This window comes from Lissotriton vulgaris, chromosome 5 (assembly GCF_964263255.1).
Source record: "Lissotriton vulgaris chromosome 5, aLisVul1.2, whole genome shotgun sequence".
Lineage (NCBI taxonomy): Eukaryota > Metazoa > Chordata > Amphibia > Caudata > Salamandridae > Lissotriton > Lissotriton vulgaris.
Window position 1 is genome coordinate 472,129,640 of NC_141693.1, and position 25,599 is coordinate 472,155,238.

Genomic DNA, 25,599 nt, shown 5'->3' on the forward strand with positions numbered 1-25,599 from the left:
GTGTAAAATCCTCCCCCTTCTACCTTTTCACGCAAGACGGATTATGGTCCAGGGCCTAATCCAGTCCCGCCTGGATTTTGGAAACGCCCTGTTTCTGGGTGCACCCCAGACTACCCTAAATAAATTGCAAATCATTCAAAACTGTGCCGCAAGAACCCTCCTTCAAATCCCCCGCTGTTCCTCTGTCAAAACTAGACTCAGGGACCTACACTGGCTCCCAATCAGGGAAAGGATCCAGTTTAAAGCATTGTGCATTGCGCATCGATCCTTTTGGGGGACTGGTGCCACCATCAACCAACCCCTGATGACCGCCTACCACCCAACTAGACGGCTCAGATCAAGTTCGGCCTTTCTGGCCCTAATACCTAAGATGGCCAGATGTGGAGGTCGCACCTTTTCTTACAACGCGGACGGGCTCTGGAACTCCCTTCCCCTCCAACTTAGATCGGAACCCAAATTGCTTGTCTTCCGTAAACTTCTGAAAACCTGGATGTTTAATAAATCTGATTAGCTCATGACTGCTGCTAACCAAGTGTGACGTCTCGAGCGCTAGGACACCTGAGGGTAGCTACTGCGCTATATAAATGGTCTTTTCATTTCATTCATTCATTCATTTCATTTCTAATCTAATATATTGTATGTATGATAGCATTATTACCATAACATAATAATGGATAACTCAGTATTCAAGAATATATTAGACTGAATGGAATACCCACCCCAAATGTTGTTTATCACACATCCCTAATGAATTATTCTAGCTCTCCCTATTTGCCTTGAAGCATAATATTAGACTGCCTTTTCATCGAGCCATGTAATAGCACCTGCATGTCTGCTGGTATGTGATGGTCTCAGTCAACAAGTCCTCTAGACTCCTGGCTCTCCCTCCCCGTCCCTCATTATTTGAGGGGGAACACACATTGCCTAAAGTTCATTGCTTCTCTAGGGTACCGGTGGGGGAGCCTACTGCTGTGAACACAGTGTTGAGCAAGCAGCAACATTTAGCCGAACACCATGTTTTCACTAGAAGAATCCAAGGTACTAGTGCATGTTGCACTTAAAAAAACATTAATATGGAACCCAGTGACCTGACAAGGTCATTCTCCAGGGGTAGCTTTACTTTTTAACTGCTTTTAAGAATGAGCAATGTAGAAGTAGGACGTTCTCCTTCAAGTTGAGCGGCACAAACAGAAGGCATGTGGCAATTTGCACAGACACTCACAAAAAAGAGAATATGGTCTCTGGTAGATAACATTTCAAAGGGCACATTCGCCAAGGCATCATGGTGCTTAACCCCTACGCAGCGGGGCTAATTCCCTCGCGGCGTGGTGGGAGGGGGGGCACGCGCAGCGCCACGGTGCTTGTGACGAGCTCGGCTCGTCACGCTGCATGGTGGCGCTGTGCTCATGATGAGCTGAGCTCATCATGACCAAACCCGTTTTCGTGGAACGTTCAGCACAGCAGGGGAATTATCCCCAAGTGCGAGCGCCGCATGGGTCATGACAAGGTCAGCTCATCATGAGCACAGCGCCACCGTGCCTCATGACGAGCTGAGCTCGTCATGAGCACGGAAGGTGTTAAGACATACTGGAAGCTATATCTAAAGCAAGAGCAACATTAGAATATATACGTGTTCGAGGCTTTACTGAATCTAAGTAAATTAGACTCAGAATAAAAGGATTATGGAAAAGAGTACTTTGCTTTAGCAATGGAGACGGGTAACTCTCCAAATTTGCAGAGACGCGCCTTGCAGACAGTGAGATAAAAAGAAGGAGCTGTTGGCTCGTGCCGGGGTATAGAAAAAAAGATTATTTGCGAAGAAATCTTGGGCCCGATTCACAGAACTAACTTAAGACAAAATCCTAAACTTACTACTTTTGGTATTCACAGAAGTTAGGATTTTGTCTTAAGTCGGTCTTAAGTCTGTCTTAAGACAAACTTAAGACAAAATCCTAACTTCGGTGAATACCAAAAGTAGTAAATTTAGGATTTTGTCTTAAGTTAGTTCTGTGAATCGGGCCCCATGAGTGCTTTGGAAAACTACCCTGTGGGCAATGATCATGGTCTTCCACAGACTCCGACTTTTCACAGTCAGCTGTTGGAGCCGACACTGGACAAGGTGATCAACCTAGCTGTCGCATTTCGGACTAGCTGACTTTGATGCAAAAGGGTGTCTGGGATGGCCACATAAACAGGGTTCCCATAATCAAGTCTTGACTGGATCAAAGCTTGGGTGTTATTCTGTAGACTGCACCAGCAAAGCAAGAGCTGCTGTTAAACAACCACACTTTTAGGGCCTAAGGCAAACTTGGTGTTGAGTGTATGCACTCAGACCCACGCCAAGATCATGTGGATATATGTCAAGGCCTACATTAACATTAACTAAATCGTGCTGGCAGCACATCATAGTCCTCATTAAATCCTGTGTCTCCCTCCCAGTTGCTCTTGGCATTCCTGTGGGTGAGAGGGACACTGGATTACTTCTGGCTTGGAAGAATATTGTCCATTCGGCCAGCCATCTTGTGCGCCTGTCACATCAATGAGTCTATCAACAAAGAAATATTCAGTATTCTTATGTCCATTAGGACAGTTCAGTCTAACTATTGAGCAGCTCAAGCACCACACTGTTCCACAACAAGTGAAGCAGCATTTTAAGGTATTAGAGATTTGAGCTAGGAGCCTGAGAGTGGTTGGTGCTGGCCTCTCCCAGGCTCTCCCTGACAGTGGTTGGTGCTGGCCGATCCCAGGCTCGTCCTACCTGGCCAACTCCAGTCAACTGAGTTTTCTTTCTCCGCATTGTTGGTCTGGATGAATATTGTCCTTTTGGGAGATTTGTAGTAGCCAGTTTGCTTTAGTCCGCTTTTTCTTTTGGAAAGTGTCTGCATTTCCCTTCTTATGTGCCACCTACTTTAACTTTGTCGTGTATTTTGAAAAAGCCGCCTTTAAAGCCACCTCGTTCCATTACTGACCCTTATTTCCATTTAAAATGTTACTGAATATGTGTCTGCTTTGGGACAGCGGAGAAAGGTTAAAGGTTGTGTAAAAACTATCTAATAATCTAAATACTCCAGGTGTTGATACATTTATTGGGCTACTAGAAACAAAGACAGGTGTCTTGTTAATCTTTTACATGTTTACAAAAAACAGAATATGCCTACTGCAACTAACAGACATTTGTGCAAGTACTGAGACTTTCTATAGCCATGTAAATACTATGTGACAATATCAACATGAATGAAACAGCCCGATTTAAGCTTGGAAATATATATGTCAATTTTTTTGTTTTTGTTAAATCTGTTTATTAACGTTTAACACTTTCCATATTCACTCAACAACATAGGACAATGCCAATGTATACATTACAATGACATGCTCCAATTCAAATCACAATACAAACCGGGTTCTAATAAGCCTGTGCAGCGCTTAGCATTGTGAATCAGGATACACGTATTGTGATGTAATGTGTCTACGTCCTTCCTATCACATGTACTATGGAGTGACGCATGAGGATTCATGTTGTCCAAGAGTGTTATGCTACCGATCTGAACTGTGGGAGTGGGGTTCAACATAATGATGACAAAGCAAGATGAAGGAAGGGGGTAACTGTGAGTGAAACGCTGCTGTCCGCTCTCTGATGTGGACCAGTCCACACGTGTGTGATCTGGGCAGTTGGAAATATATATGTCCATTGTTACATTTACTCCTATCCGAAGGAGTGTGATGGCGCAAGTCGGCATAAACCCAAAGTGACATCAACAGAAACTGTGGCACTCATTTGAATACATAAAATCTTAAAGTTGGCAGCCTGCCTCACATATTAGCCAGGAAATTGGTAGTCCCATGTACATTACCTTCTGTGTGAGCTTTGTGGCTTAGAACAGATATTCTGGAGTTATTTTTTTTCCAATGCTGCTTTTCTTCAATTAAAGTTGTTTTTACTTTTGCCTGTTATATCAATTACATTTATAGTAGAGGTGATTCTGAAACACCTAATGCCTTCCATAGTTTAGCTTTTCTTTTGGGTTTTGATCCCAAACTAAAAATGCATACCACTTCTGTGTTCTTAGAAAATAAAGTTTTAGGCAACTTTTTATCCTGACCATTGAATTACCGCCATCTTAAGGGCCCCACTTTGTGACTACAAAGGCGTTTGTGCCATTGTTACATTGCTGAATCTTCTGCTCAGGTAGTTGAAAAAACCTATCAAAAATCCGAAAGGGGCTATTCTCAAACTGCCTTTTGTAGTATGTTTTGTACTACTACAAATCGGATCGCAAAATGTTATTCACAAACCTACTTGCAGAGGTTACACTTCCGCCTCACCAGTCTTTTTCTGTGCAGAGCTCTCCACCTCGAGTGCAGCGTCTCTGAAAACGGCAAAAAAATATTGCTGAGAAGCGGGAGCCCTAGTTTTAACCTGGGCCTGGCATGTTTAATAATAATAAAGGCAGCTAACATCCCTAATACCAATAGATGGCGCCAGATGATCGATATGACACATTTTTATCTATCATTGCAGAACTTATGTTTTAAACTTTGAAACAGATCTTCACCCTACCAGTTTTAGCTGTCACAGGATCCGCAACAGCTTGTTACATGCCTGGAATGTTCCACACACCCAAAATAACTCGAAACTTGAGCAGTCCTCGGTTTGACCTGGCTCAGTTACCCCCACTACACAACCTTAATATACCTTCAGCATTTGTGGAGACCCGGGCAGCGCTCTTCTTCACCTCCCATCATATCTGAATGCCTTTTAAGATCTCGAAGGAAGTTTATGTTGACAAATCACTGAATATCTTTGTAGAGTTTGCTGTCAGGCAGGTTATGATTTTTTGGTGAGAAGGGTGTAGAGTCTCCCATGCGCAGTACTGGTAGGTTTAGCAGATTTGAGCGTGGTATGATCCGTGAAGTGTGTTAAACAAGCATTTGCAATACAATAGGTCTCTCATTTACGACAGTTTGGGCTATTGTCATTGTAAATGACAATGCCTTTTATTTATGGGGTGTTTTTAAAACAGATAAATAAAAGGCATTGTTATTTACAATGCCAATAGCTTAAACTCTCGAAAATTCGAGACTTACTGCATTGCAAATGTGTTCGTGCTATATAAATTTAAGAAAAGTGTTAGAAGAGAGCATGTCCTGCCTGAAACAGCAGGCCCGACAAAGGTAATTGAGAAAATAGTGCTCGGAGGCTATAATCAAAGCCTACTGAGTAACAACCCACGTAACAGGGGGTGTCGCCATGGTAAGTTACAAAATGAGACAAGGCGGGACTAAGGAGGGACTACTAAGTCTATTGACCAATAAACATCCTCATTTTACAGTGGACAATGACACAAGCCAATGAAAAATATGGGAGGAGAGTGGGGCGGAGCTTCAAGTCCCTACCTGAATACAGCATGCCTCACAGAGCAGTCCATGCGCTGCCCAGGCTCCACCTAAAAATAAATGGTTCTGTGTTCCTCAGTTAAAAGAGATAGAGAACAGCCTCAGCGTTACTCATTATTTTTTATTTTGTTATCCACACTCTTCTTTTCAGAACACAGCAGGCAGTACTGTACTAATCCACCAGGATTCTAGGCAGGGGCTTCTTTATTTGGCACCAACTAAGTAAGTACATGATATTGGTCTCCAAGCATTTAAAGAAAAAATTAAATCAAATCTCTATAAAGTGAATACCGATGTTAGTTCTCTAAACGCCAATTTTTCTAATGGCTTTGTCCCAGTTATGAGCACATTTTGGGCCATGTAGGAAAAGCAAGCTCATCGGCTGCCATGGACGTGGATGAGATCCTGATGGGTGTTTTTAAACTGAACCTATAAGTATGGGCTAAAATTCTGAGGCCCCAATTTGCCTACGGCTACTCCTCGGGTCAGATTCCGAACTCATGGAACGGTAGCCTCATCGTGCCGCTACACAAAAAGGGCAGCACATCTTCACCAGGGACTTATAGGCAAAATGCTCTTTTAGATGCAGTAGGGAAGATTTTGACTTGAGGTGTACTGGAACATCTGGATACCTGGGCAGAGGAAGCTAGTTTATTCCCACTGGTTCAGCCTGGCTTCAGAACCAATCAATTACAACATTGTGGTACTATAGTCTGTACTGGACATATATGTGGGAAATAAAACACTGACACATTATACCACATTCATTAACTTTTAATTGGCACTTGAGCTAGTGCACAGACCAGCCAGCTCTATGGCAAAATGTGTGTCCTTGGGGTTACCTTCTAACTTGTTTAGGCTAATTATTGCCCTTCATTCGTCAAAATGGTGTAAAGTTCTATTAGGGAGTACCAAAGTTCAGTTTCCTCTGATTTCTACTCGAAATGGGCTCAATCAGGGAGGCTTAGTTGCTCCTGTGCTGTTTTCCATCTACAGGCCTGATTTTCCACAACAATTTTCTCATATTAACACCTTTCCTCCTCGATTGGGGTATTTTCCATTGAATGCTCTTATGTGCGCAGATTACATTATTTTGTTTGACTTGACACCACTAAGGCTGCAAAGAAATCTGTGAGAATTGACGATTTATGCAGCTTCCTGAAAATAAGTGTTGGAAAAACGAAGGTGGTAGCATTTTGGGGTTGTAAACGAAGGAGAATATTCAACTGGCACAGGAGTCATAAAACAAATAGAGATTGTAGATAGATGTGTTTATTTGGGCAGAACTTTCTCTTCCAACCTTTCCCACAAATTGCATTGTACCAGTTTAGAGAAAAAAGCCATGAAGACCCTGCAAAACCTGTATAGCTCTTTAGGGAAAATACATTTTTATCATTTGTTTGGTACTTATAAATGAAATCGTCCTGTAACACTTTCCTATGCACTAGAACACATTTCCAAGATCCTGTTGGTCATTTTTAGATTTATATGATTAGGGTTTGGTATATTGAATGCTTTTGTGGGTGCTCTGGCAAACGTAATCCGATGGGCTTACACATTTCTTCAGGTGCTTGGTGCTTCATTAAGGGCTCTGATGGCCTCCTATTTTGATATAGATCTGGCTAAGGGAATTACTTTATATATGAATTTTGAAATTGCATTGGACTTTTTAACTTGTAGGAAGGATTTGTTAAAAAACTGCCCCCAACTCAGCTAAGCCATTTTCTCAAGATCCAAAGCAAGAAAATATATCTAAATCTTGACAGAAGACACCGCACCAATTTGAAATTGTTTGGAAATATATTGCTGGGAACAGTTTTTGGGTATGCACAATCTTACCCTCTTTATCAAATGTCTTATAATGTGAAGTGAGTAAACCTGCTTTTACGGAGTTGTAATCATCCCCTTAATACTTTGAAAGAAAAATTCAAAGGTGACCCACCAATGTCTGGGAGATGTGATATATGTCATTCGGATTCCCAAGATTTATTCCATGTATTGCATCTCTGTCTGGTTTTAAGTGATTTTAGAAATCATTGTATATACCCTTTAAAAGTGAAGTTTAATATATCAACTCATGATGAATTGTTGCACTTTAACTCTCTTCCTACTCCCCCACAGATATGGTATAGGATATTTACATTTTGTAAGGGATGTTTACATGTGTTTTCAAATCTGTGTATTGCTGTTTTTCACAATGATGTTGCGACGTTAAGTGTTGATTTGCATAGTTGCATTGTTATATTATTATGTATTTTGTTGTTGACCTCAGTAGAGGTCTATATCAACTGTTAATAAAGTAACGTAAATGAGTAATTTCATTGCTAGATCCCGATTGGCATACATTTATTGAACAGTACGACCTCTGCATGTTACAGGAAGCTTGGGCAATGGACCTGGTGCACAAATTGGTTTATTAAACATTCTTTACCCCAGGACTTCTGTCTAAGGCAGGAAAGCCCTCTGACGGATTAATTACCTGGGTTAAAATAGCACTTGGTTGTATGGTGGATAGGTTGGATATTGATTCACCAGATAGTTCAGGTCTGAGCCTGGGAGGACTTAAAGGTTCCACTTGGAATGTGTGTCACATCAATAACCACTCTTTGCCCCACAACAGAGAGTCCCCTATAATATCCTTGATGGACCAACATTTAACTGATTTGTGTGATAAGCCTCTTTTGCTATTTGCAGGTGATTTCAACATTACTCTTGAACCTATTAATTGTTCACAAGTAGTTACAGAGGATGAGGCGAGGGGCATCCCTGGCTTGGCTGCAGACTCATTCCAACCATGCACTGTAGCAGCCATTCATTTGGCCTCTCTGCCTTGTACACATGGTTTGAGAGCCTGCAATTGTCATTCGCTGTTGGATAAGGAAGAAGTCTGTACCTATGAGAAGGGTCGTTACGCAGCAGCATTGATTGTGTTTTGTTGGATGCTAGATATTGGACTGTCATGGCAGACTTTGCTATCGAATGAAGAAATGATAGTGAACATAATGCAATGCATCTGATACTAAGGACCGCCCTCACATATGACTCCCCAGATCAGGGTGAAAGATATGACCAGGAGCCCATTACAGGGAACAACCTCCAGTTTAGCTCCTTTTGGTGGCTTATACAGCTGGGACAGACTAATGATGATACCATTGTAGATTAAAGGATCACTTTACTAGCGACCTTAAAGCAGGTAGAGGTTTGGACGCAATATATTAATCTACTGTTGAATGCCATTTGTGCGTAAGAGGCCATTTCAGACTATTGGCGTGGGCCATTATTATGCCTACCTTTAAAAAGGGTAATAGGCTGTCCCTGGCAACTATAGGCTATTCAGTGTATTGGATAACTTGCACAAGGATTTTTGAAGGCAAGTCTTGATTAAGCTGGAAGAAACTCAGATTCAATCACACACACTGGCTGGCTTTAGAGTTAAGGTCAGCACCATTGATCAAGTTTTGTAGGTTATCGTTAATTTTCTTGGAGTATATTAAGATCAAGAATGAACATCTATACATTGCTTTTGTGGACCTGAAGGGCGAATTTGAGCTCGTTCCTAGGACAAAATTGTGGGTGTCTCTCAGGTCTATCGGAGTGCTGGTGCCTTTACTTTGTATATTAATTAGGCTTCATAATGACAACTTTGCCCATGTCAGAGGGGGACAGGAGGGAGAGTTAACAGAATGCATTCAGATACGCAGAGGGGTTTGAAATTTTCATTTCTCTTAGCATTGTTAGGGCTCCCGGCTTTATGGTATTTATTTTTTAAACATTTCCGTCTGTATTTATCCATATTTAATTTTTGGCCATCTCATTGGTACTTTCCATATTTCTTTTGTGTATTGAGAGTAAATGGAGAAGTAAAATGGTATATATTTAACTGATAAACATGCACTGATACTTTGATCCTGTTACGTTTTAGCTAATTACCCATCCAAATATATCAAAACACTTCATCCACAGGTAAATATTTGCATTACATACAAATGGTTATTAACATATGCCTTTATTCAAGGAAATTTAATGTTGTTTTTTTAATTTCTATGATGTTTATCTGCTGAATTATTGGCCTCGAGTTCAGAAAGGACAGCATTGAAAGTTACTGACAAGAAGCACAATATTCTGTATTTTTCCTCTTTTATGAATAAATACTGACAGGAAATACAGGGCCTCATTTATGAGGTTTTGCCGTAGGAAAGCGCAGCAGGCCTTCCTGCTGCACTTCTCTACGGCAAAAGAAAAGGGCAGGAATTCGCTGTATCTATAAGATACAGCGCATTCCGTCGCATTACTGTCCTTTTACCCTGCGTCAGTGCACAATGGGCTACCGTGCGCCAACGCAGGCACCTTTGCACCAGGGTGCAAGGGTGCCTGCGTTGCGGGGAAGATTATTTTTGTACAGGAAGGGAAACCTTCCTGTACAAAAATAATCACAGAATGCGGCACACATAGAAAAAGGAAAGACAAGGAGAAATTTATCCTCGCTGTGCCTCCCTTAAGCCTCCCCTGGGGAGGCGTAAGCTTTTGGTGCTGCCTCAGATTTACAATTTCTCGTAAATCTGGTGGGGAGTGTCAAACGTCCATGGATGTTGCTGGGAACGCCCCTAGCAACACCCATTGCACTCCCCTTTAACGCAGAACACTGCGTTAAAGGGACTGATATTTATCAGGCAGCATTAAGCCCAAACAAGCATTTACAATGCAATGGTCTCTTCTTTGTTAAAGTTAGAGCTATTGGCATTGCAAATGTCATTTTTTCATTTATTGTTTTTTTTAAACTGATAAATATATGGTATTGTCATTTACAATGGCAATAGGTAAGCATTAGAGAGTAGTAGAGAGTAATAGCTTAATCTATCGCAAATGCGAGACCTATTGCATTTCCACTCACACAACACACACACACAGCCACACACACACACAGAGCCACACACACACACACAGAGCCACACACACAAACACACACACAGAGCCACACACACACAGAACCCCACACACAGCGCCACACACACACACACACAGAGCCCACACACACACACACACACACACAGCCCACACACACACAGAGCACCCCATACAAACACACAGAGCCCCCCACACACACGCAGAGCCACACACACAAGCAGAGCCACACACGCTAGCTCTAAAGTAATTGAAGTGAAGTGCTGATCTTCTATACCTAGTTTTAATACTCTTAGCAGACCCTGGCAAGAGTCTCCTTACTAGGCCAGCAGGAACGGTGTAAAGAAAGGAGCAACCTTATAACATCCACTACCTGGGCACGGTCAATTATCGTTGACCCGGTGGAATAAGGTATCTGCCCAGCATTACAGGTCTGAGAGCCTCTGCTGAAACACGAGCAAAGACAGCAGCTCTGGCTGGTGTACCACATCATTAGGCTGAAAATTGTGGGGTCTCAGAGGAACGTGGTCAATGTGGGTACGAGCATGTCGAAAACACACACTGAAAAGTTGCTTGAACTAGGGTGCCGCCCGACTGGTCCAGGCTGTTCCCTAATATCATCTGAATATGCTAAAACCCGATACATCATACCTGTGCAAGTCAGGAAGGATGGCTTTGCAATGAAAATAGTTGCACTGCAAATAAGCAGCATTGGAGCTCGGCTGCAATCCAGACTCCAGCCAGCACATACGAGGGCCGGAATACGAGCAGGTACCCCCAGAAGCTGACCCTGAGACCAGCATCCCGTTCAGACCTCCGTCGCGGCAAGCTGGATGAGCAGAGAAACCCCAGAGCAAAAGTGAAAGATGTCAGTAGGGTGTGGGAGGGGCACGCCCCTGGTCATCACAACTGCACCCACAACTCCAGTGTAAACCTGATAAGACAACAAAGCGTGCAGGGCCGCATACACCATACCGGAAACCCCCACGCGCCAAGGGGCCGACCAGCTAGACCGACCGCGCAATGCCCAACATGCAACTGGTGAACTGCCCCACAGCACGTGCTCCCACAGCAGCAAAGAGGGCGCGAACGAAAACTACGTTCTGGTCCCGCCTGAGTCCCACAATGCAGCTCTTGAGAACGCCATTATACCAGTACTAATCGAACTCTTTAATGGCATTCTATTGGAAGAACAACCTATGCCTAAATCTTGGGGTGAGGCCACAATTGTTCTCATCCCAAAACCAGGGAAATCCCCATTAGAGTGCGGGTCATACAGACCAATATCGTTACTCAATAACGACTATAAAATTTTCACATCTATAATTGCCACAAGATTGGCTAGCGTTATTGGGACTATAATCCATCAAGATCAGAAAGGATTTATTAAGGGGCGACAATTAGCTGAGCTAACGCGTGAGCTAATAGGGGCTATAGACATTGCCACCGCTTTCTCTCTCCCCTTGGCCACCCTGACTCTAGACGCAACTAAGGCGTTTGACAGAGTTAACTGGCTCTACCTTAATGACGTCCTAAAAAAATTCAACTGTGGTGAAGTGTTCTGCAGAACGATTAATCAGCTATACAACTCACTGTCAGCTAGGCTGCTGGTTAATGGGTCCTTGACTGAAGCATTTAATATCACAAGAGGAACAAGGCAGGGATGCCCGCTTTCCCCTCTCCTATTTGATCTATACATCGAACCCTTTGCCCAGGTGTTAAGGGAAGAGGCGAATATATCATCCTTCTGTTTCGGAGAGTGGGAAAGACGGGTAGCACTATATGCAGACGACATATTAGTGTTTACAGCTGACCCTGTTAAGGCATACCCAGTGGTTATACAACGCGCTGTAGAATTTGGCCAGGTCTCGGGTTACGACATAAATTCGAGTAAGAGTGAGATCATGGCATGGAACCTACCCAATTTAGATCTTGGGATTAACATCTCATCCTCAATGAGGTATCTGGGAATCAAAATAACTCAAGATGTGGGCACCCTTGCACAAACTAATTTGGAAAGAATACATAGTGAAAGCAAAAGACTTATGAAATCTTGGACACATTTGCCTCTCTCTATAACAGGAAGAGTAAACTTAGTCAAAATGTGTATCCTCCCAAAATTCACCTTTCTTTTTAACACTATCCCAATAACTATGAACACAAAAATGATGGAAAAATGTCAAAGAGAAATCAACTCATTTATATGGAATTACAAGACCACAAGAATATCATGGAAAAAGCTCAGAAGAAGAAGAGAAAAAGGGGGCCTTGCACTACCGGACCTAATGTTCTATTCATGGGCCTTTCAGATGTCCTATTCTAGAATGCTTCTTAAAATGCCATCTAATCTACCTAATACATCCATGTACGGAGCCATGCTAAAGGGGACAAATCTTGCAGCAGATGGCTTTATGTTTAAGTTTGGAAGTCAGACATTCTTCAAAAATATAAAATTGAAAATATTACACTCGTGGGCCAAAAACTGGTTTAACATCAGGAAAAAACTGGGATTATCTTACTACTCAAACTATGCCCCAATATGGGACTCTCCAGGGCTACCCCTATGCCTGAAAGATAATTTGTCCACTATAATAGAACAAGCAGGCATCAGTAAATGGGGCCAACTATTTAAAGAAAAAAAACTCATAACTTGGGACGAGCTACATGAGCAAGTAGGCCCTGGGCTTTCCAGATTTAAATATATTCAATTGGATAGTTGGGCAAGATCTGAAACCCGTAAAGACAGCAACATTGGAAAAATTTGCGAAACGGAACAACAATTGGTAGAACGACCAACTGGAGGAAAAGAAGTAGCTAGATGGTACTGGCTTCTGTTGGAGGAAAGCGAAGGGGAGTTTAAACTCCCGGATGAGTTATGGGGGACAGAAATTGAGACTCCATGCGAGGAGAGGTGGGTAAACTCTTTTGAGATATTACGCAATATCGTAAAGCCTTCGTGGCTTGTACGAAATCACATTTTCTCTGTACATAGGGCATATTTAACACCACGGAAACTCTCTAAATATCAAACAGACAAAAAATGTAATAAATGCAACTTAGCAGATGCATGTGATATACATATGTTCCTAGAATGTCCTAATTTAACAAAATTTTGGGAAGACGTGAAAAACACTTTAAATTCCATACTAAACACTTCCTTGTCAATAACTCTCCCACTTGTCATCTTTGGGACAGAAGGCAATATCACAGGCAAGGAAAAGTCATTTCTTTTCTATGCAATTTTGTTGGCGAGAAGACAGATTTGTATACAATGGGTAGAGAAGACACCTCCTTTACACTGTTCATGGCTTACATCATTATACGAGATTTCCAAAAGAGACCTAAAGAGATCTGTAAATAAGAGAAAGTTGGCATTCTGGGATCTCCTGACCAACTGGAGATGATCCAGGGGTTTTTTTTTTTCTTTCCCCGGGTCTGATGATTATGCCATCTTTACTCTTTTGGACCAAGGGCTAGGACAGTTCCGATCAAGGTCCGGCAGGTTGAAATATACCTAGATGGAGTCAAAAGAACGCACCCCTAACTGATTTTTCTCGACATATATCTCCCACCAATAGTACATATCACGTCAGCAATGTCGTCCAAGGTGGTTGGTATTTTCCGTTGGAGGGGAAGGCAGATGAGGACAAAAAAAAGAAAAAGAAAAAAAAAAAAAAGAAAAAGGAAAGACAATGAGAAATTTCTCCTCGCTGTGCCTCCCTTAAGCCTCCCCTGGGGAGGCGTAAGCTTTTGGTGCTGCCTCAGATTTACAATTTCTCGTAAATCTGGTGGGGAGTGTCAAAAGTCCATGGATGTTGCTGGGAACGCCCCTAGCAACACCCATTGCACTCCCCTTTAACGCAGAACACTGCGTTAAAGGGATTGATATTTATCAGGCAGCATTAAGCCCAAACAAGCATTTACAATGCAATGGTCTCGTCTTTGTTAAAGTTAGAGCTATTGGCATTGCAAATGTCATTTTTTCATTTATAGTTTTTTTTAAAACTGATAAATATATGGTATTGTCATTTACAATGGCAATAGGTAAGCATTAGAGAGTAGTAGAGAGTAATAGCTTAATCTATCGCAAATGCGAGACCTATTGCATTTCCACTCACACAACACACACACACAGCCACACACACACACAGAGCCACACACACACACACACACAGAGCCACACACACACACACAGAGCCACACACACACAGAACCCCACACACAGCGTCACACACACACAGAGCCCACACACACACACACAGAGCCCACACACACACACACACACACACACAGCCCACACACACACACACAGAGCACCCCACACAAACACACAGAGCCCCCCACACACACAAGCAGAGCCACACACACACACACGCTAGCTCTAAAGTAATTGAAGTGAAGTGCTGATCTTCTATACCTAGTTTTAATACTCTTAGCAGACCCTGGCCAGAGTCTCCTTACTAGGCCAGCAGGAACGGTGTAAAGAAAGGAGCAACCTTATAACATCCACTACCTGGGCACGGTCAATTATCGTTGACCCGGTGGAATAAGGTATCTGCCCAGCATTACAGGTCTGGGAGCCTCTGCTGAAACACGAGCAAAGACAGCAGCTCTGGCTGGTGTACCACATCATTAGGCTGAAAATTGTGGGGTCTCAGAGGAACGTGGTCAATGTGGGTACGAGCATGTCGAAAACACACACTGAAAAGTTGCTTGAACTAGGGTGCCGCCCGACTGGTCCAGGCTGTTTCCTAATATCATCTGAATATGCTAAAACCCGATACATCATACCTGTGCAATTCAGGAAGGATGGCTTTGGAATGAAAATAGTTGCACTGCAAATAAGCAGCATTGGAGCTTGGCTGCAATCCAGACTCCAGCCAGCACATACGAGGGCCGGAATACGAGCAGGTACCCCCAGAAGCTGACCCTGAGACCAGCATCCCGTTCAGACCTCCGTCGCGGCAAGCTGGATGAGCAGAGAAACCCCAGAGCAAAAGTGAAAGATGTCAGTAGGGTGTGGGAGGGGCACGCCCCTGGTCATCACAACTGCACCCACAACTCCAGTGTAAACCTGATAAGACAACAAAGCATTCCGGGCCGCATATACCATACCGGAAACCCCCACGCGCCAAGGGGCCGACCAGCTAGACCGACCGCGCAATGCCCAACATGCAACTGGTGAACTGCTCCACAGCACGTGCTCCCACAGCAGCAAAGAGGGCGCGAACGAAAACTACGTTCTGGTCCCGCCTGAGCCCCACAATGCAGCGCCCGTGCAAGCGGGGCCAGAAACAAGGTGTTTGGATCCTTCCACACAACATGCAGCGCCCTGGATGAGCCAACAGCACGATGAGGTCACTGCTGTCACGTCGCAGCGCAACCCGGGAGAAGACCGCTCCCGTAATTGTGGTTTCATAACACTACAGTAATCACACCACCTTGTGGCCTTCTTAGCTGCAATCATCTCCCAAACCATTCCAAGTTAAAAGCTGTGACCAACTGCCTCCACCTGACTGGACTGTACTCCTAGGTCAAAGACGGTCTCGCCTCCGGCTACCAGCACTCCCATTCTGCGTGCTGCATCCAGCGCTGGGCAACTGCTGCTGACCCGTATCGCAGATGCTGGCTAGAACGAAGAACCACGTGCAAACACCACAGTCATTGGGTACATCGGGAAAAAGTTGGAAGGCTGAGGAACAAAAGGTCCTCCAATACTGGTCGACCCTCACACAATGTGACTCACTCCTAGCATATGCGCTACGCATGGGATTGGCTGTACGCGAAAAGGTGGAAAACTAAATCCATGAGCACAAGCATCAACATCGTGGCGCTCATCCCCTAGTCAATGCCCCTAGATGCTGCCGGGTGACCACTATGCCCAGCTCCTGCAAAGAAAGCAAATTGCAGACTTATATAGCATGAACTTGACCCGAAGCTTAAAATGAGCACTGGTCACTCACACGTTCAGGCACAGGGAGACTAAGTGATTTACCCAGAATCACCCGATGTGGACGCGACCCCGAGGCTCGAACTCACAAATGATGCCACATTGACAAACGATAGTCCTTTTTAGGTCTCGCCTGTCGATGCGCATGCGCATCGAGCAAGCGAGAGTATTGGGACTTATCCACTCTTTATCCACACTGCAAGGAATCGTGGCGATTCCTTGCAGTGCCCGTGACTTTTAAGCTCAATGCGCATGCGCATTGAGCTTAAAAGCGCGTGCACGTCCGTCTTGTTTTACCCGCTCCGCCCCCTCCCCTTCCTGCCGTGTCGCATTTCTCCTCCCCCCTCCCCTCTCTTCCCTCCGTCTTGTTTGTTTATTTTACCCGCTCCGCCCCCTCCCCTTCCCGCCGTGTCGCATTTCTCCTCCCCCCTCCCCTCTCTTCCCTCCGTCTTGTCTTTAATGAGCTTCTTCTATGCAGGCACGACATGCTTTCCTGAAACATTTCACTTTCCATTCCAATCAGCCCGGGACAATGGCGGCCGTTCCACGCCTTGGCTACAGCTACCTTGGCAGTCGCTTTATTTCACTTTCCATTCCAATCAGCCCGGGACAATGGCGGCCGTTCCACGCCTTGGCTACAGCTACCTTAGCAGTCGCTTTATTTGACACTTTATATGCACACAAAAAGAGCTCGCCCGCAGTTCCCGACGTCGCGCATTGTTTATTACTTCCTTGTTGAACAAATCTGTGAAGCCTTTCACCTCTCCCTCCCCCACCTCAGATCTTTGGCATCCCAGGAATGCCAGCCCCTACTTTGTGTGAGCTGCGGTCACCCCAGCGGCTGCGTGCCACTACTGGCGCGAGAAATGGCGCTGCCTTTCTGTTGCTGGAACCCATAGCCAGTGGAACATATTTCGGATTAAGGAGTCTAGCCTTTGAACCGCCAATGTTGTTGCTGTTTCTGTTCTCTAGCGTGCTCTCGCAAAGTAAAATGCTGACATCCTGTTGGTACAAAATGTAATCTGAATGCCGCTCCGCCCCCTCCCCTGCCCGCCGTGTCGCATTTTTTTTTAAAACCCCACTTCCCCCCTTTTTGGTTTGGTGTGGGGAATTGTGGCTTGATCTTGTTTTGTTTGTTTGAACTCTGCTGCAAGCTGAGGATTACGTGACTGCCATCGGTTGTCTCGCACTTTTCACGATCCAAATGTATTAATTAACAGTAAGGGAAGAGGAGCTTCATTCTTGATATTTCCCTAGAATATAATTTACCCCACTTTGCAGACACGCACTTTACACCAATTCTGTATGTCACACCTGGCTTTGCAGAACCCACCCCACACACATTTTAAGCGCCACACTTTAGTTACTGTCACAAACACAACATACACACTTTATATATGCAGAGTACTCCCACACAGCCCTTCTTCACTTTAAATTAATCCCAGATTTACGCAACACAGATATCACTACCTCACCCCCAGCACCCCCCCACACACACGTTGGAGACCCACCACGCCGACTCAATCCTTCTGGGAACCAGAATGTCTGCGGCACTCTAGCTCCCTCAGCTGCACTTGCACTGCCGGCTGCACGCGGAGCTGCACTCCAACTGGCGCTTCTCAGTTGGCTGCACACGTCGCTGCGCTTGCACTGCCGCCTGCTCAGTTTGGCTGCTTTCCGTGCTGCACTTGCAGTCCCGGCTGCGCAGCCCGGACAGCAGGAAAGCACTAGACAAGGAACGCAAAAACGCCAGTCTCACCAACCATCCCGCCAGTAAGATACATAAACAGAGCACAAAGTTTGCGAATTTACTATTTTGGGGGGTGCTCCCGGGTGCTAATTTTGCTCAAAACTTGACAGAGGATAGGTGAATGCTCCCCAAACTTGAAGTTGCACCTTGTCGTGAATCACTCACCCTCAACCCCTCCCCCTCAACCCCTCACCCTCACTCACCCTCACTCACCCTCACTCACTCACCCTCAACCCCTCACCCTCACCCTCAACCCCTCACCCTCACTCGCCCTCACCCTCACTCACCCTCAACCCCTCACCCTCAACCCCTCACCCTCACTCACCCTCAACCCCTCCCCCTCAACCCCTCACCCTCACTCACCCTCAACCCCTCACCCTCACTCACCCTCAACCCCTCACCCTCACCCTCACTCACCCTCAACCCCCCCTCACCCTCAACCCCCCCTCACCCTCACTCACCCTCACCCTCAACCCCTCAAACTCACCCTCACTCACCCTCACTCACCCTCAACCCCTCACCCACCCTCAGCCTCACTCACCCTGACCATCACTCACCCTCAACCCCTCACTCACCCTCAACCCCTCACTCACCCTCACTCTCACTCATCCTCACTCACCCTCAACCCCTCACCCTCACTCACCCTCACTCACCCTCACTCACCCTCAACCCCTCACCCTCACTCACCCTCACCCTCACTCACCCTCAACCCCTCACCCTCAACCCCTCACTCACCCTCACTCTCACTCATCCTCACTCATCCTCACTCACCCTCAATCCCTCACCCTCACTCACCCTCAACCCCTCACCCTCACTCACTCACCCTCAACCCCTCACCCTCAACCCCTCACTCACCCTCACTCTCACTCATCCTCACTCAACCACCCTCAAACTCACTCACCCTCAACCCCTCACCCTCACTCACCCTCAACCCCTCACCCTCACTCACCCTCAACCCCTCACCCTCACTCACTCACCCTCAACCCCTCACCCTCACTCACCCACCCTCAACCCCTCACCCACCCACCCTCAACCCCTCACCCTCACTCACCCTCAACCCCTCACCCTCACTCACTCACCCTCGACCCCTCCCCCTCAACCCCTCACCCTAACCCTCACTCACCCTCCCTCACCCTCAAACCCTCACTCACCCTCAACCCCTCACCCTCAACCCCTCACTCACCCTCAACCCCTCACCCTCACTCACCCTCACCCTCACTCACCCTCAACCCCTCACCCTCACTCACTCACCCTCAACCCCTCACCCTCAACCCCTCACTCACCCTCACTCTCACTCATCCTCACTCAGCCTCAACTACTCCCCCTCACCCTCACTCACCCAAAACCCCTCACCCTCACTCACCCTCACCCTCACTCACCCTCACTCACCCTCAACACCTCACCCTCAACCCCTCACTCACCCTCACTCACCCTCACTCACCCTCACTCACCCTCACTCACCCTCAACCCCTCACTCACCCTCACTCACCCTCACTCACCCTCACTCACCCTCACCCTCACACAGTGCAATAGTTCTCAGACCATTTCAGTTAGAGCTTTTAGAAATGTTTATGGCTTTTTTTATTTGTAATACTTTAGCATTGGCTACAGGAAACAAAAATGCTAAAGATTTACAAAAAAAAACCATAAACAATTCTAAAAGCACTAACTCTAATGCTGCGAGACCTATTGCATTTCCAATGCTTGTTTGATTTCTAAATGAAAGTCCTCTTTTGATCTCCAAACGAAGCCCTTTAAAAAGCTTCGGGTTACATGCATTCATTCTTGTTCCTGAACTGACTTGGAAGTGACGGGCTGCAGCAAACTAATTTCAGGTATTTGACAGAGTAGGCAATTTAGATAATTCCCCCCTAATCCCCCCCCTACTTGCTTGGCTTAAATTCTATACTGAACCTTTAACTAATACACATTTTTGGTGTCTTTTAGTTGTTGAGAGCTGAGTGTGATAGACTCAACATTGTAACTACAAACGCCAGAATAATACAATAGGAGATTTTCACAATTTTCTTAGGTATGTTACTCTCTGAATAAAGCTATTGAAAACCTCATAATATTGGAGGTCCTACACTAGTAATTTAAATTTCATAGTTTTGTAGGCCCCCTACCATAACATTAACTTATGTGTTTGATTAACTAAATCCTAACGGTTAATATTAGATCGGCCTGATTGAGGTACAAAATAAGATGATAGTGAGATAGACTATATTTGTTTAAGCGTAACACAAGCATAGGAATTAATCGCTACTCTTCACCTGTCCACAGATATTTTATCTGCCCAATTCCTTTTCTGTACATCTATGAAGTCTGGCGAATAAGGACTTCAAACAGGTATTTATTGACCATGCTGAGACAGTTTGTTCTTTGTCGCTTGTACGATAATGCGATCCATGTAGTGATATTTCTTATAAATAAATTTCTATTCTTAAATTTAGTTGCTCGATATAAAGAAATAGAGGCTCCCCCCCTCCCCCACTCTCCCCGGTTTTTTAGAAAAATTAGTATAAACCAGCATCTAGTAATTACACTGAGTGTTATGTCTTCAATTCTTTAGAGACTAATGTTCAGTCCCGGTTGTTTTTAAGTTATCTGAAAAACTAGCAAAGGACATAGAGCAGTTTCATAGACCGATTTCATGAAAGACATATTTAACTTGCGGATGTCGATTTCAGTCAAAATATTGTCTCTTAGGCCAATGTTCTCAAACAGACATTTCTTTTGGTTGTGATGCAGGATATTCTACTAAGAGAGATACAATCATTTTGATTTATGCCGTGTCGCACATTACCACTATATTCAGAATTTTCGTGATTGAGGTAATGATTTTTATATATATACATGACACTCCTTAAGGCCAAGACATCATTTTTGAAGCTCTAGTTTCAAGTAAATGCAATAAATAATGGATTACATTGTTCCAAAAGATATAGACATTATTTAATAACTGAAATTGAGGTATTATTACAAACCAAAGTTTTCTTGTAAATGTAACCATAGCTCAAGCATGAGTGACTCTTTATCCTTCTGCTTTGACAATCATGCAAACAGCTTTTTTTGAAATGTCATTTTTAAATCATTCAAGGCACTATATCATTTTGTGTTGAATCAGAAAACAATTTAATTGTGAAATAGACATCTATACAATGATTGCATTTGATGGAAGTAACCATTTGGGATGTATAACTTAGATAATTCTGAATCAAATTCTAGAATGATATGTAAATAGATATACAATGTATTTTGTTTTATAAAATATTGAGAGCTTAGGAAGTTATATTTTGATAACTGTTTATTTCCTAAGCATAGGATACTTAGATGGTTTTTTAATGGCATCTTTGTTATTTTTAGGGTCTCCCAAGATGATTTTTTATGTCCTGAGGATGGTCTCGGAAACGTAAGAATAGAGACCGAAACGTCGACGATTGCTTTTTCTACCGGATAATAAATTAGATTGTAAATAGGTAGAAAAGCTCCTGCAATTGTTGTATAGAGAATTTTTGTAGATCAATTTATTTGTATGTTCTCTTACAACGTTGTATATCTATCATGTACCCTTGTAACAAATATTAAATCCGACTACTTTTTCATATACACCCTTTCTTTTGCTCTCTTTTGTCTCAAAAAGATCACTGTTTAGTGACAAACAGAAATTGACTTAAAAAGACATTTGTCACAGTTATTGTGCATTAACGGCATCAAATATATCAGGTCGTACAATTGTAGATATTTAAAATAATATTTGAAACATTAAGACCCTTGAAGGTCCAATTACCATAACATATCTATTGCCCAAACCCTCAAGGGTATATTGGGTTGCTCACTTTTGTGTACCGTATCAAGCACAGACACTGGTCTGGTGTGGGCCACTGTCACAAGTGGTTTTTTCTAGGTATGTAACTAGAACTATATGTCTGAGGCAGAGATTTTAGCCTACTCTGAAGAGTATATTGCCAAAATAGCTGGAGGTCCTTCACTATTAGGCAATAAAACAACATCAATCCAACCAGCTCATGAGTCAGATCTTAATCAACTTGAGAGATTGAAAAAGAAACTTGTGAGAACAGAACTTCATGCAAAATTTCTCACAGAGTGCTTAAGTGCAGACATAATACCAACAGGTTTGCAAATACGTAACATACCAATAATTTTCACTGACGACGAGGAATTCAAGACAGGTTTCAGCTACTCAGCCAACCGGTGCTCTCGCACCTGGATGGTGCTTAGTATTGAAACAGCTGCTAGACAAATTAAATTACTAACAACAGAGATAGAAGCTCTAGAGACATTTTTTTAGGTGATTCTACTATCACCAATAGCAAATTCCTTCTGGACAAGGTCCAACAAACAATAAAAGATTTTGAGGCATTTAATTCCCACAAAAAAACTGAAAAGCTTCAGAATGACATCAGGAGATACAATAAAGAACGCACATATCTCTATTTACAAAAGGATTTTTATGCCCCACAAAACACCAACCAACAAAACAGGAGTAGGAAAAGAATCAACTTCTCTGACACTATCTCTGAGTCAGGCAGTGAAAAATCTATAGATAGCAACCTCCACCAACAGGACCAACAGGCGTCCACCTCTCGCCAACAGGTTTTTTAGGACAGGACCGGAGGAACAACGGTCAACAACACAGACCGCAACAGCAATCTCAGAGGAGAGGATGGAACCGGAACCCTTATACACCTGGGTTCAGGAAAACTCGCAATCAGTATTACGAATGGTAACATCTAACCAGAACATCCGTATTTTCAAGCTCTCAAAGCATGTCTTATCAGAACAGGAAACAGAGGTCCTATCAGCAGGACTGAGTTTTGTTCCTATGTACAAAAATGACCTCTTTGAAACCAGACTTGAGATGTTCACATTTTTTTGATCCATAAGACTTAAAAACTTCTTTGCAGATAACATCAGCACAAACAACAAGGGAACTACGGGTCTACGTAACCCGTCAACTTTCTATCCGCTTAATTCCATGGTGAAAGAAGAAGTCATAGCTTTCGAAAATACAGTACTGATTGAAATAGACAATCTTTTCAAGAAAAAGATTCAGTACAAGTCCAATTTTTCTAAAGAACATCAAAAGGCCCTACGTAATCTCCCGTCATTAAAGGGTACGTTAATTAAACCAGCTGACAAATGGGGTGGTATAGTTCTGTGGGATCGCTCTAAATATCACATTGAAATGATAAAACAACTTTCAAATCAGACGAAATACAGAGTGTTAACAACCAACCCCAAACCACGATTGTCACAAGAATCAGTACCCTAAGTAAAGAGGGTTTTGACGGTGGTTGGCTAAATGAAAAGGAGGCATCCTTTTTGATTAACCAGACACCTACGGTGCCTGCCATATATCTATTGCCTAAAGTCCACAAGGACCTTAACAACCCCCCTGGACGACCTATTGTGTCCGGTTGTAACTCTATATTAAAACCTCTGGCACAATATGCAGATCACTTTATAAGACCATTTGCAACAGATTCACCATCATATATCAGAGATACAATGGCAGTCATCAATGAAGTTGAAAACTTTGACTTTGATCCCATGGTTGACATACTTGTCACCATGGATATAGAAAGTTTGTATACAAACATCCCCCAGCAAGAAGTACTTACTATACTTGGAGAGCTTCTAGATGGGAGACCAAGGCCACATGAGGTCCCCACAAATTTCATAGTGGAATGTGTACGCATTTCATTGTGTGAAAACTTTTTCATCTATGACAATACTTTCTATCAGCAATTAAATGGAGTGGCCATGGGGGCCGTTTATGCCCCCGACATAGCTAACATCTTTGTATCCCATTTTGAATCCCAGTATATCCACGATGTATCCATCCCCTTCCTGGGGAATATCCGGAAGTGGTTGCGATACATCGATGATGTATTTATGGTTTGGAAAGGCACTGATTTGGAATTACAGAACTTTCACGTTTGGCTAAATAACCAGAGTCCACATCTTAAGTTCCCTCTAATACAATACCCATGAAATGAACTTCTTGAATATTTACATAAGGCATGATCTCAGGAGGAGCTATGACACCAACCAAGATGGCCGCATAGTCTCCCGGCTCCGCTGACCCACGTCCTCCGCTCGCTTAGCCTGTCGAATATCCTGATCTCATGCCCCGGATTCGTGTGGGTGAACCAGTCTGCATCCCGATGGTGTGATCGCGGAATTTTCCTGATGTTCTGGTGTGAAGTAACATCGAAAATGTTTTGAGGCCTAACTCAGACTGGAAGCCGGGGTCTTGATTTCTGGTCTACCCGGGTCCAAAGTGAAAAACAACGGACTGCCGAGGTTGGTTGGGTCCGGTCCCTGGAACTTTCGAAAATTTCTCTGAATTACTTTGCAACCATCTGCTGCCTGGTACTGTACCTGAGGTGAGGCGACGGGTGGTGCGCAGTGCTGCGTCACGGGGGCCCCGGCCCGGAGGCCCGGCACTAGCACCGCTGGTGCCGCGCGTTGCTGCATGTTGCTGACCCGTCCCTCATGGCCTGTTTCTGCTCCAGTGTATCCTGCCCCGGAGAGAGAGCCTCTCCGTGGGGATCGTTATGCGTGCGGCCGAATGGAACCCGGCGGAGCGGACTCAATGTGGCCCTTCCTTGCGGAGGGTAATGGCGGAAGTTGCGGCGCTTCACGCGATGGTGAGGGCCCAGGTCAATCATTGGCTGTCGGCAACCATCATAGGACCGGGAACGAGCCCTGACTTGCTCCTTGAGACCCGGCAGCCGACTTGCCCCCTGTTGGAAGCCCCACTGGTGTGTTTGGACCCGGTGCTGGAAGCTGTGCCTGCCCCCGAAGAAACGGACTTCATCGTGTGTGCTGAGATTGGTGACTCTCTTAAGTTCTCGGAAACATTGGTCCTACAGTTATCGGAGCATTTCACTGCTTCCCCCATCCTGGACACTGCTGGCCCACACTTTGATGTGTGTCGGAACGAGTCGCACCCCCTCCCCAATCGGTCTCCCAATATGGCGGATGGAACGATGCTTGGCTTCGGGGACGGGGAGGGACATCGTTGGTGCAAGCTGTGTGCGTTGGGACCTGCTATTCCTCTCCTAATTGCTGACTCAAGCTCCGGCTGCTCCTGTGTGAACTTTGACTTTCCGGGGATGTGGCTTCTCTTTTCCGAGCGACACGGCAACTTTGTTAGACGGGGCCAAGGCTGAGATTGTGGGTTGAATCGTTTACGATGGATCTATTGGTAACGGGACTGCTTCATCAACAGACGGATTCCGGGGTGGGGGGTTTGTGGTTCCCCCCGGGGTATTTTTGTATGGTGGACAACTTTACTTGTGTCGGCTTAGGGGGGCCCCTTTGATAGGGCGGGGGGGGAGAGACCGGGAGTGCATAGACTATCGCCCTCCTCCGCTTCCCCGTTAGGTGGGGTTTCCTTTCTTTCTCTTTTTTCTCTTCTTCTTCTATATTTCGGGTTTGGTTCTCGGGCGACAGGCACACTGCTGGGGGGGGGGGGGCCGTAGTCATCTGCAGGGGTGCAGGGTGGGGGGTTGGGGGAGGAGATCTTTCGTTTTTTATTTTTGTTTCTATGGCCTTTTTTCTCTTCTCTTAT